Raw genomic sequence first — 12,084 nt, 5'->3', positions numbered from 1 at the left:
ATTTTCCACACAGTTGTCATGTTTGTGCCATCACATTCCACAGAGTCGTCATGTTTGTGCCACCATATTCCACAGAGTATTCATGTTTGTACCATCATATTCCACACAGTTGTCATGTTTGTGACATCACATTTCTCACAGTTGTCATGTTTGTTCCATCATATTCCACACAGTTGTCATGTTTTTTGCCATCATTTTCCTCACAGTCGTCATGTTTGTGCCATCATATTGCACACAGTTGTCATGTTTTGTGCCATCATATTCCACACAGTTGTAAATGTTTGTGCCATCACATTCCACACAATTGTCATGTTTGTGCCGTCACATTCCACACAGTTGTCTTGTTTGTGCCATCACATTTCACACAGTTGTCATGTATGTGCCATCATATTTCACACAGTTGTCATGTTTGTGCCATCACATTCCACACAGTTGCCATGTTTGTGCCACCACATTCCACACAGTTGTCATGTATGTGCCATCATATTCCACACAGTTGTCATATTTGTGCCATCACATTCCACACAGTTGTCATGTTTGCGCCATCATATTCCAAACAGTTGTCATGTTTGTGCCATCATATTGCACACAGTTGTCATGTTTCTGCCATCACATTCAAGACAGTCGTCATGTTTGTGCCACCACATTCCACACAGTTGTCATGTTTGTGCCACCACATTCCACACAGTTGTCATGTTTGTGTCATTACATTCCACACAGTTGTCATGTTTGTGCCATCACATTCTACACAGTTGCCATGTTTGTGCCATCATATTGCACACAGTTGCCATGTTTGTGCCATCACATTCCACACAGTTGGCTTGTTTGTGCCATCACATTCCACACAGTTGCCATGTTTGTGCCATCATATTGCACACAGTTGTCATGTTTGTGCCATCACATTCCCCACAGTTGTCATGTTTGTGCCTCATATTCCACACAGTTGCCATGTTTGTGCCATCATATTCCACACAGTTGTCATGTTTGTGCCATCATATTGCACACAGTTGTCATGTTTGTGCCAACACATTCCACACAGTTCCAAACAGTTGTCATATTTGTGCCATCATATTCCACACAGTTGTCATGTTTGTGCCATCACATTCCACACAGTTCCAAACAGTTGTCATATTTGTGCCATCATATTCCACACAGTTGTCATGTTTGTGCCATCATATTGCACACAGTTGTCATGTTTGTGCCAACACATTCCACAGTTGTCATGTTTGTGCATCACATTCCACACAGTTCCAAACAGTTGCCATATTTGTGCCATCATATTGCACACAGTTGTCACGTTTGTGTCATAACATTCGACACAGTTGTCTAGTTTGTGCATCATATTTTACACAGTTAGCTTGTTTTGTGCCATCACAATTCCACACAGTTGTCACGTTTGTGCCATCACATTCCACACAGTTGTCATTTTTTGCGCCATCACATTTCACACAGTTGCCATGTTTGTGCCACCACAATCCACACAGTTGTCATGTTTTTGCCATCACATTTCCACACACTTGTCATGTTTGTGCAATCATATTCCACACAGTTGTCATATTTGTGCCATCATCTTGCACACAGTTGTCATGTTTGTGCCAATCACATTCTACAAAGTTGTCATATTTGTGCCATCATATTGCACACAGCAGTCACGTTTGTGCCATCACATTCCACACAGTTATCATGTTTGTGCCATCATATTCCACACTGTTGTCATGTTTGTGCCATCACATTCCTCACAGTTGTCATGTTTGTGCCATCACATTCCAAACAGTTGTCATGTTTGTGCCATCACATTCCAAACAGTTGTCATGTTTGTGCCATCACATTCCACAGAGTGGTCATGTTTGTGCCATCATATTGCACACAGTTGTCACGTTTGTGCCATCATATTCCACACAGTTGTCACGTTTGTGTTATCATAGTCCACACTGTTGTCATGTTTGTGCTATTACATTCCACAACCGTTGTCATGTTTGTGTCATCATATTGCACACAGCTTTCATGTTTTGTGCCATCATAGTCTACAAAGTTTTTATTTTTTGCGGTATTTAATTCAACACTGTTTCCTTGATTTGTGTCATCATATTCGTCACATTTTTCATTTTTTGTTTCATCATGTTACAGTTTTCTCCTTTGTATTCCTCACAGTTCTCATGTTTTATGCCACTACACTCCATACAGTTTTCATGATTTGTACCTGGACTTTTCTATAAAGATCAGTTTTTAAATGACCCAACCACATTCTTCAGCTGCTTCAACTGTGATAGAAGGTACATTACTTTAGGCCTTTACGAAATGCAATGCTTTTTTGAAACAGCTGGGGAGAGAGACGGAAGCTTCTTCATACTCATAGGGTTAACACAAGATTAAATTTCTGATTCAAACTGAAGAGTCTGTTTGGCTGGTTATTATTAAATAAGAAACCATTAAAAACAAAAATATTTAAAAGATTTCTCTTCAGTTACAATTCGCTTGGTGTTTCTGGATTATATTCACCTCCGGCAACTTTGAAGCACTCCGGAGGCATGCACTCGCCCGGACATAAGAATTTATATGTGTATGTATGTGTGCTTGAGGTTTCACGTCGTACATTGTGCTGAACAATTTGACAATCAATATGGCGACGAAAAAGCATTGTGTGTGTGTATCTATAGTGTGTCTTGTGGCATTGCGAGTCCATGCCGCCAAAGTACTACCGCCACTGAAGTATCATGCCGAAAACACCAGACGACACCATACCCAGTCACATTATATAGACACCGGCCAACCGGTCATGTTTCCTGGTCTAACCTCTGAGTGCAGAGCGCAAAGGGAGGCTGCCATTTTAAAACCATCATTTTAAAACCCGACCAAGGTTTGTTCTCAGGTCTTCCTTCTACAGTAAGACGCAGTGTATATACACACATCTTATGCTTCTTTGTTGTCATATGAATGCAGAATTGCTAAGTAGGCCTACAACGTGGAATTATTGAAATATAAATGGACAACTTTTAAATTTCCTGACCCTCAACAATCTTCCCAGCAAATGAGTCCACTGGGAAACCCGATGTAATATGAGTCGACAGCTTGATGAGTATGTGTATGCATGTACGTATTAACATTCCACTGTGTTCATTTTTAATTTCCACTGTGCAGGCGCTCGATTGGCTATCAGAATCACGTTACTGCTGATCCAAGTCCATGCCGCCATGTATGTTCAGGAGTAGTTAACAAAACATGGGAGGAAGAGAAAATCTTCATCCCTGATAAAACACTCGTTTGTGTAAATTTGACATGGTTTTCTTTTGTTTGTTTGTTTGTTTTTTGTTTTTTGCAGAATTGCGATACCTGTACGCAAAAGGTAACACCAGTCGTTTTACATATATAACAATAATCCAGTTTCCTTCGCACACGTCATGATTAAACTAATTCTAACTGTTTAACTCGTGCTTTTGTAACTATTTTGCCGCAGATGCTTTGACTAAGAGCACGTACGCCAGTTGTGAAATCCCCGGTTTGTGTTAGGAAAAGTGGGAACATAGTTGAAAATGCATGACAAGGCAAGATACAAACTGCTTATGGCGGAAATGTAATCTGCCTTTCAAATTCATTCATAGATATATTTTAAAATAAAGCACCTATTTACATATGTTTTTGTTTTGTCTAAGCAAGTCGGTTTTATGTGATGAGATAACGATTTCATAGTTGTAAAAACAACATGTACACGGGCTCTAAATGGTTTAATTGTCTGAGTTGTTTCGTAACACAGGTAGCTTGTGATGAATGAGGTTCGTGGGTTCGAATTCAGCTCTCGCTGTTTTATCTGCACCCTATGGTGTTTATGAAGTACCTGGTCAAAAGTGGCGGTTTTCCAAGGAATCTACCCCGTTTGATCAGCCTCGCTCCTTATCCGCCAACACCAGTTAAAAAAATACTGGGGCCTCCGTGGCTCAGTTGGTTAGCGCGCTAGCGCAGGGTCGCTTTGAGAATGCGGTCGCTTTGAGTTTAAGTCCAGCTCATGCTGGCTTCCTCTCCGGCCGTATGTGGGAAGGTCTGTACACAAAACTATGGTCCATTTTTTGTTTATTTATTTGATTGGTATTTTAGGCCGTACTCAAGAATATTTCACTTATACGACGTCGGCCAGCATTATGATGGAAGGAAACGTTTGGGTATTTATAGGGCAATACTGTGTCGGCGGCGAGCATTGTGGTGGGAGGAAACCTTTGGGCATTTATAGGGCAATTCAGTGTCGGTGGCCAGCATTATGGTGGCGGAAAACCTTTGGGCATTTTCAGGACAAATGCTATGACGGCGGCCACCATGGTGGTGGGAGGAAACCTTTGGACATTTAATATATTAGATTATATATTTTATTATACTTTTGATTTTCCTACTACATTTAACGTGGAACGTTAAATCATATCCGGACGCCTTCATCCTCCGTGCTTTGAGTAGGAAGTTGATCATTCTCAGACACTCGCACATTTGTTGATAGCGCTTGCGGTGCCTCGTTCTACAATTTGAACTGTTCCACATTTACCGGTTAAAAATGAACAACAATGACCGGATAAAGAGTAAGCAATTCTTAAATAACACATGAATCAAATTTTGCGCGGCACAATCACGCCTTTCGCCAATGCGAACGTTGTGTCCAGCTCATGGTGGCTTCCTCTTCTGGTAACCTGTGGATCGTCGTGGGTTTCACCTAAGCTTTGCCCGGTTTGCTCCCACCATAATGTTGGCTGCCTTCGTGCACGTGAAATATTCTTGGGTAAACGGCATAAAAGACCAATCATATAAACAAAAAGAAAAATAAGTAAATGAATTAAATTTTCAGACTGCTTATGGGTGGGAAGATCCCCCAGTTGTTATGCAGAGATCGGAGACTGTGAACAGATTGGAAGACAGTATGTCCAAAGTGACAATGCTGGAGATGGGAAAGCCTGCTTGACCGGAAAGAAAGTTCTCTGCTGTTTTCCAGGTACTGAACATATGATACTCAATAATTGTCTTAACACCACATTACGGTGATTCATGCTCATGGGAGACAACTCTTACTGGTCGTTTACAAGTATGTACTTACATAACTTCAGTGCATACGCGGTACCTGTAGTTCGATAGACTAGTGAAGTTCAACACAACTATCAGCCATTACGAGCTTTACGCTTACAACTTACTGCCACCGTTTATTAGACACGACGTTCACAAAATTAAGTGCATACAAATCAATACCTAAATGCTCACATAACACAACGTTTTTCTAAACTTCAGTGGGGCTGAGTGAACAATGCGGTTATAGATGGGAGCACGCCATGTTACCACGTGACCATCCAAATCTTACACAGTGATCTCCCTTGAATCAATGAAAAGAAAACTACGCGTTTGGCCGTTACAAATTCGAGACCCCTCATATCCGGGCATTTGCCTACACGTATACTCGCTCACACACGGCGGTGAAAACCTTTTCTAAATGAGGTTGTAATTAATACACAACTCTGTGTCACGGCCTCATACATCGAAAACCAGGTTTTGTTGAAGTTCACAAATTATATATATGCTGTGCACATTCTTCTGTTGTATTACATGCTATATGTGCATGTAATACACATATTACATACGCGTGAAATTTTCTTGGCGATATTCAGAGAAGTACGGCTTATCATAACCGTAACATACAGCATGTAATACGGTTATGATAAGCCGTACCTCTCTGAATATCGCCAAATGTTGTTCATTTACCTATACCTTCCCATGTTATCTTTCACCTCGTTATCTGCTTGCCGCTGACCCGTACGAGCGAAGTGCCAAGATGTCCACGGTCTCGAACACATCCTAAAATTTATCCGAAACGATTCACAACTGATCTGTAGAGCATTAGCTAACACTAATATTAATACTTTTAATTCTGGTTTCAGAAATGACGACAGTTATGCCCTCTGCTAAGACAGAACCAGTGGTCTCTCGTAAGTTATATATCTCTTCAGCAACACATTTGTCCCCCCCCCCGCCCCCCCCCTTCCCCAATTTTGTGTAGTTTTTTTTTTTTTACAAATACTCTGTTGATAATATTAAGCCATGGTCAGACCAGACACATGTCACGATAGTGGGTACACACATGAGCAATCATGTATACTTTTTATTCTCGTTTCAGAAATGACGACAGTTATGCCCTCTGCTAAGACAGAACCAGTGGTCTCTCGTAAGTTATATATCTCTTCAGCAACACATTTGTCCCCCCCACCCCCGCCCGCCCCACCCCACCCCCTTCCCCAATTTTGTGTAGTTTTTTTTTTTTACAAATACTCTGTTGATAATATTAAGCCATGGTCAGACCAGACACATGTCACGATAGTGGGTACACACATGAGCAATCATGTATACTTTTTATTCTCGTTTCAGAAACGGCTGCTGCTTTGCCCGCTCCAAAGGCAAAACCAGTTGTGTCTCAGCGTAGTAAGTTAATATCCCTTCAGCCTAACATTCACCTGTTAATGCAGGATGCCTCCGTGGCCTATTGGTTAGCTTTTCAGCGCGGCGCATTGACACATGATCCTCTCACCAATGCGATCGGTGTGAGTTCAAGTCCAGCTGATGTTAACTCCTCTCAGGCCGTATGTGTGAAGGTCTGTCAGCAGTCTGCGTGGTCGTGTGTTTCGTCGGCCGCTGTTCGGTTTCCTTCCGCCATAATGCTGGCCTGGCATTGTCCTATACGTGGAATAGTTTGTAGTTTACGCTGTTCTGCTTTCACTGTTTACGCTGTTCTGGTTTTACAGTTTACACTTTTCTGGTTTTACAGTTTACACTGTTCTGGTTTTACAGTTTACGCTGTTCTGGTTTTACAGCTTACACTGTTTTGGTTTTGCAGTTTGCAGTGTTCTGATTTTACATTTTACATTGTTCCGGTTTTACAGTTTGCAGTGTTCTGGTTTTAGAGCTTACACTGTTTTGGTTTTACTGTTTACGCTATTCTGGTTTTACAGCTTACACTGCTCTGGTTTTACAGCTCACACTGTTCTGGTTTTATATTTTACACTGTTCTAGGTTTACAGTTTGCACTATTCTGGTTTTACAGTTTGTACTGTTCTGGTTTTACATTTTACACTTTTCCGGTTTTACAGTTTGCACTGTTCTGGTTTTACATTTAACACTGTTTTGGTCTTACAGTTTACACTGTTCTGGTATTACAGTTGACACTGTTCTGGTTTTACAGCTTACACTGTTCTGGGGGCCTTCGTGGCTCAGTTGATTGGCGCGCGAGCGCAGCGTAATGACCCAGGAGTCTCTCACCAATGCGGCCGCTGTGAGTTCAAGTCCAGCTCATGCAGGCTTCCTCTCCGGCCGTAAGTGGGAAGCTCTGCCAGCAACCTGCGGATGGTCGTGGGTTTCCCCCGGGCTGTGCCCGGTTTCCACCCACCATAATGCTGGCCTCCGTCGTATAAGTGAAATATTCTTGAGTACGGCGTAAAACACCAATCAAATAAATAAATAAATAAATAAATACACTGTTCTGATCTTACAGCTTACACTGTTCTGGTCTTACAGCTTACATTGTTCTGGTTTTACGTTTTACACTGTTCTGGTATTATATTTTACACTGTTCTGGTTTTTTTTTTACAGTTTGCACTATTCTGGTCTTACAGTTTACACTGTTTTGGTATTGCAGTTTACACTGTTCTCAAGGGAAGAAAGGATATTGAAACTGTAAGCTGGATTTCTGATGCACGCAACCAACTGTATTGTATTAGACTGTGTGAGAGTTTAATGACTAAATGTGCGTTTGCTGCCTTCAACATCAAAGAGAGATCTTGCACGGGGTTGGAATTCGAGGGATTTATTAAATCTGACGGAAAAGATTGGATTGTTATGAAATTAACAGAAATATTCTAATATATAAACAATCTTATGCAATACTAAGATCACTTTTAAAGTATCTTAGGGTTGGCTGGGTTTAACATGCGTATTGTTATTTTGAATTAGTTTGATTTGTCGATTTAGAGGTTTGACGCGTGGTAAATGACTGTTGCGTTCTATTTTAAATACTTAGCACACCGGCCCGGATAGCACAATTGGTAGAGCGTCCGCTCCGGGACCGGTAGATCCAGGATCAATCCTTGGTCGAGTCACACCTAAGACTTTAAAAGAGGAAGTTGTAACTTCCTCGCTTGGCGTTCAGCATGAAGGGGATAGTGCAACGACTGGTTGACCCGTATCAGTATAATGGCTCGGGCGGGGCAAGGCTTACTTGCCTTCGGTAAGTCGTCTCAGTGATGCAGCACTAAATAAAAGAGCGGTGGAAATCCGTCCTGCAACAAGGAGGCACATTACACGTGCATGCACCCTAATGATTTCTTCGTCGTCATATGACTGAAAAATTGTTGAGTACGACGTTAAACCCCAAGCACTCACTCACTCACTCACTAAATACTTAGCATTAAGTACTAAGGTTTGTGGAATTTTGTAAATAGATGCTGTCGTTGTGTCTTTTTCAAATTTGAGATGAATTAAGTGGAATTTTTGTACTGTATGTTATATAATGTAAGTATGGGACCGGGACTTCGTCATGAACATGAATGATTACTCGATTTTTTGTGTTAAATGGTTTCTTCATTTACTCCTGGTAATAAATAAGTTGCGTCCTCTGGTTGGTATAATCTTGTTTCACTTCTATTTTAAATCTGGTTTATTTTGCAAGTTATAACTGTGAACTCTTAAAGAGCAATTTCCAATTTTATCAAGTAATTTAATTTCTGGAAATTATTTTGGATGACGTCTGTTTTCTTTTAGCTTTTGTCCGTGTTTTCAAATATTTTTAAAAAAATGTGTGACGTACCATGTATAAGTGGTAATGTTGTCTGGGCAGGAAGCCTCACAGATGTACACATATAGCAGTAATTGTCACTGCTCTAGGTTTACCTTCCAGGTGTAACAAACAGCAGCATCACCGGAGACATAAAACAGTTGTTAGTAAAATGTAACCATCCATAGTTTGATATGAAATATCCTACAGCCTTAAATCAGAGAAATAGAACACATCTCTTTATGCATGCAATAGATAACATTTTGCTGTATTTCACGAAAGAGAAACAATACTGTAAATACTTTGCAAAGATAATTGTAGTAGATCTACAAAAGCATTGTACTAATCTGGAAATTTACAGTTCAGCTGACAGCACATTTGGCTGTTGAAATACACCATTATTACAACATTATTACAGTGTAAAATTCATGATTTGATATGTAATAAAATTTGGCGTTGACGTACATTCCAATACAAAGTACGCTTATCGAAGGAATGATCTATGAATTGCTGATTGATGGAATGAGCGATGATTTCCTGATTGATGGACTGATCGATAATTTGCTGATTGACGAAATGGTCGATGATTTACTGATTGACAGAGTGAGGGATGATTTGTTTATTGAGGGAATGGTCGATGATTTCCTGATTGACAGAATGATCGATGAATTGCTGCATGATGGAATGGTCGATGATTTGCTGATTGATGGAATGATCGATAATTTGCTGATTGACGAAATGGTCGATGATTTACTGATTGACAGAGTGATCGATGATTTGTTGATTGACGGAATGGTCGATGATTTTCTGATTGACAGAATAATCGATGATCAGCTGACTGACGGCATGATTTAAAAACTTATTATTTTGTTGAATTATGAATTAATTTAAATTTAGCCTTCACTCCTACACACATTAGAATACTTGTACCATTCCGAAGTGTAAAGTCGGGCGGTTCTAATGTGAAAACAAAGAGGGAGGTAAGCTTTCGACGTATGAAACTATGTAATTTACATATTCCAACTGTGCTTTTTCACTGCTCACACATGCAATATCTTGGGTGATAATGTGTGTGTTGTACTGAAGTCAATATACAGGAATATGGCTGGTGTTAGACTTTACTGGAACAGTATCCGGTAAAAAGTTTATGAATAAATATCTAAGTATTTTCTTGGTTAAAACTCGCCACACTTAGAAATTGATGAATTATTGCTGAAATTAATCTCCTGATGGAAAGTTCGAAAGTTTCTGGCGCGTACATGTTTAGAGTACAACAAAAAACAGGCAGTCGCTCAGCTGCATTCTGACTCCATGCTGAATGAATGAATGATCGCTCGTGGTTTAACGTCGTACTTTAGACGTTTAGAATGTTTAATCATACGACGACAAGGAGTCATTAGTTGTGTGTACATATACCGTGTCTTGTAGTCACAAGGCGAGCCCATACCACCAAAGTACTGCCGAAGACACAAGGCAATAACACCCAACCCAGTCACATTACACTGACACCGGGCCAACCAGTCCTCTGACAACCCGGGGCTGGTCATACAACAGGACTGTTCGGCCAGGTGCCAGTATAATGTGAATGCGTTGGGTGTCACGTCTGGTGTCTTCTGCATGATACTTCAATCCATCGCGGACTCTCCCTGCCACAAGAAGACAGATTATATCTACGCACACCTTCTGGGTCCTTGTCGTCATATGACTGAAAAATTGCTTAGTACGAGGTAAAACCCGAAGCATCCATCTATCTATCCATCCATCAATCTATCCATCCATCCATCCATCCATCCATCCATCCATCCATCCATACATACATACACACGTGCATACATACATACATACATACATACATACATACATACATACATACATACATACATACATACATACATACATACATACATACATACATACATACATACATACACACACACACACATATATATATATATATATATATATATATATATATATATATATATATATATATATATATATATATATATATATATATACACGCACACATACATACATATGCATGCAGTTAAAACCAGCATTATCATGACTTAGATATAGTTAATACTGTAACTTAGTGAAACTACCAAAACTACTAAAACCAAATGAATATCACGTACTGATTGATGTAAGTTACACTTTAACTGAAATCCGAATTTTTAAAGGGTATAAATGGTCAGTTGAAGATCAATCGTTAACACTTGTGTATTTATTTATTTATTTGATTGCTGTTTTACACCGTATACTCAAGAATATTTAGCACTTCTGTAATGTGTTGCCATAGCAACAGTGTGCCCCAGTTAGAAAGCTTTAATAAGAAACATACTTCATACTGAACCAACAGAAAGACGTATACATATACATGGATAGAAATTATTTACAGAAAAATGCTTGTGTCCGGCCCACACTAACAGTCTCTCGGTTCAGTTTAAAAGAGTTCCTCTATCTGTGCAATCACTGAGAACCAACTGTTCTTGTACAATGAACAATACTTCCACTGTTACTTGTACCTTATATATACATGTAGTAAAACACAGAACGCTGGTTACAGGTTTATTTCGCTAGCAGTAGACCAGAGTTCAAGCCCAAGTTTGGTCATGCCCCGGACGCTTGTTTTCATGAGGGTTTTGTGAGGTATCTAACACCTCAGACAGTAACAACGTTTACAACGATCCCAAGTGTTAGACCCGGGTTCAAGCCCAGGCCTGACCATGTCTCAGATGCTGTTTTCTTGAGCGCTTTTTAAAGTAATGTTTATAGCGAAATGTAAGGGCCCTAATTCGTTTAGAAATCATTAGTGTTGAAAGCAAAGAATTACATGTAGATTTCTCTCCCAGTTTTGGGGGGGGGGGAAGTAAAGACATAAATATATTATTCGTTAGATGGACTAAAAATGTGGAAAAAAGAAACTAATTACTGCTGCTACAGATCAGGTGTCCCAAAAACAAGAAGAATTACAGTAAGCTTGTTTTCTCAGCAGGTTAGTCAATGTTACAATTCAGAGCGATTATTTTGGAAGCTAAGCAGAGAAATGGCCATCTTATCTCAGAGATAGGAAGAAATTATGTTTAATAAATATTGAGATGTGTTTATTACAGTTAAAAATATGAGGTGTCCATATATAGTAATGTGGTGGATGTTTTCAATGAAGACAAACAGTCCATCTAACGAGGCTCTGTTTTTTTTGGTTTTTTTTTTAGTGTAGAATGCGTATAAAGTGTTTACTATGTAAACATGTAAAATTACCCACTGTGTACAAGAATGTGTATGTAAACATTTCACAT

Source organism: Liolophura sinensis, chromosome 12 (assembly GCF_032854445.1).
Source record: "Liolophura sinensis isolate JHLJ2023 chromosome 12, CUHK_Ljap_v2, whole genome shotgun sequence".
Lineage (NCBI taxonomy): Eukaryota > Metazoa > Mollusca > Polyplacophora > Chitonida > Chitonidae > Liolophura > Liolophura sinensis.
The sequence above is the reverse complement of the archived record's forward strand: the minus strand, read 5'-3'. Positions refer to the sequence as shown.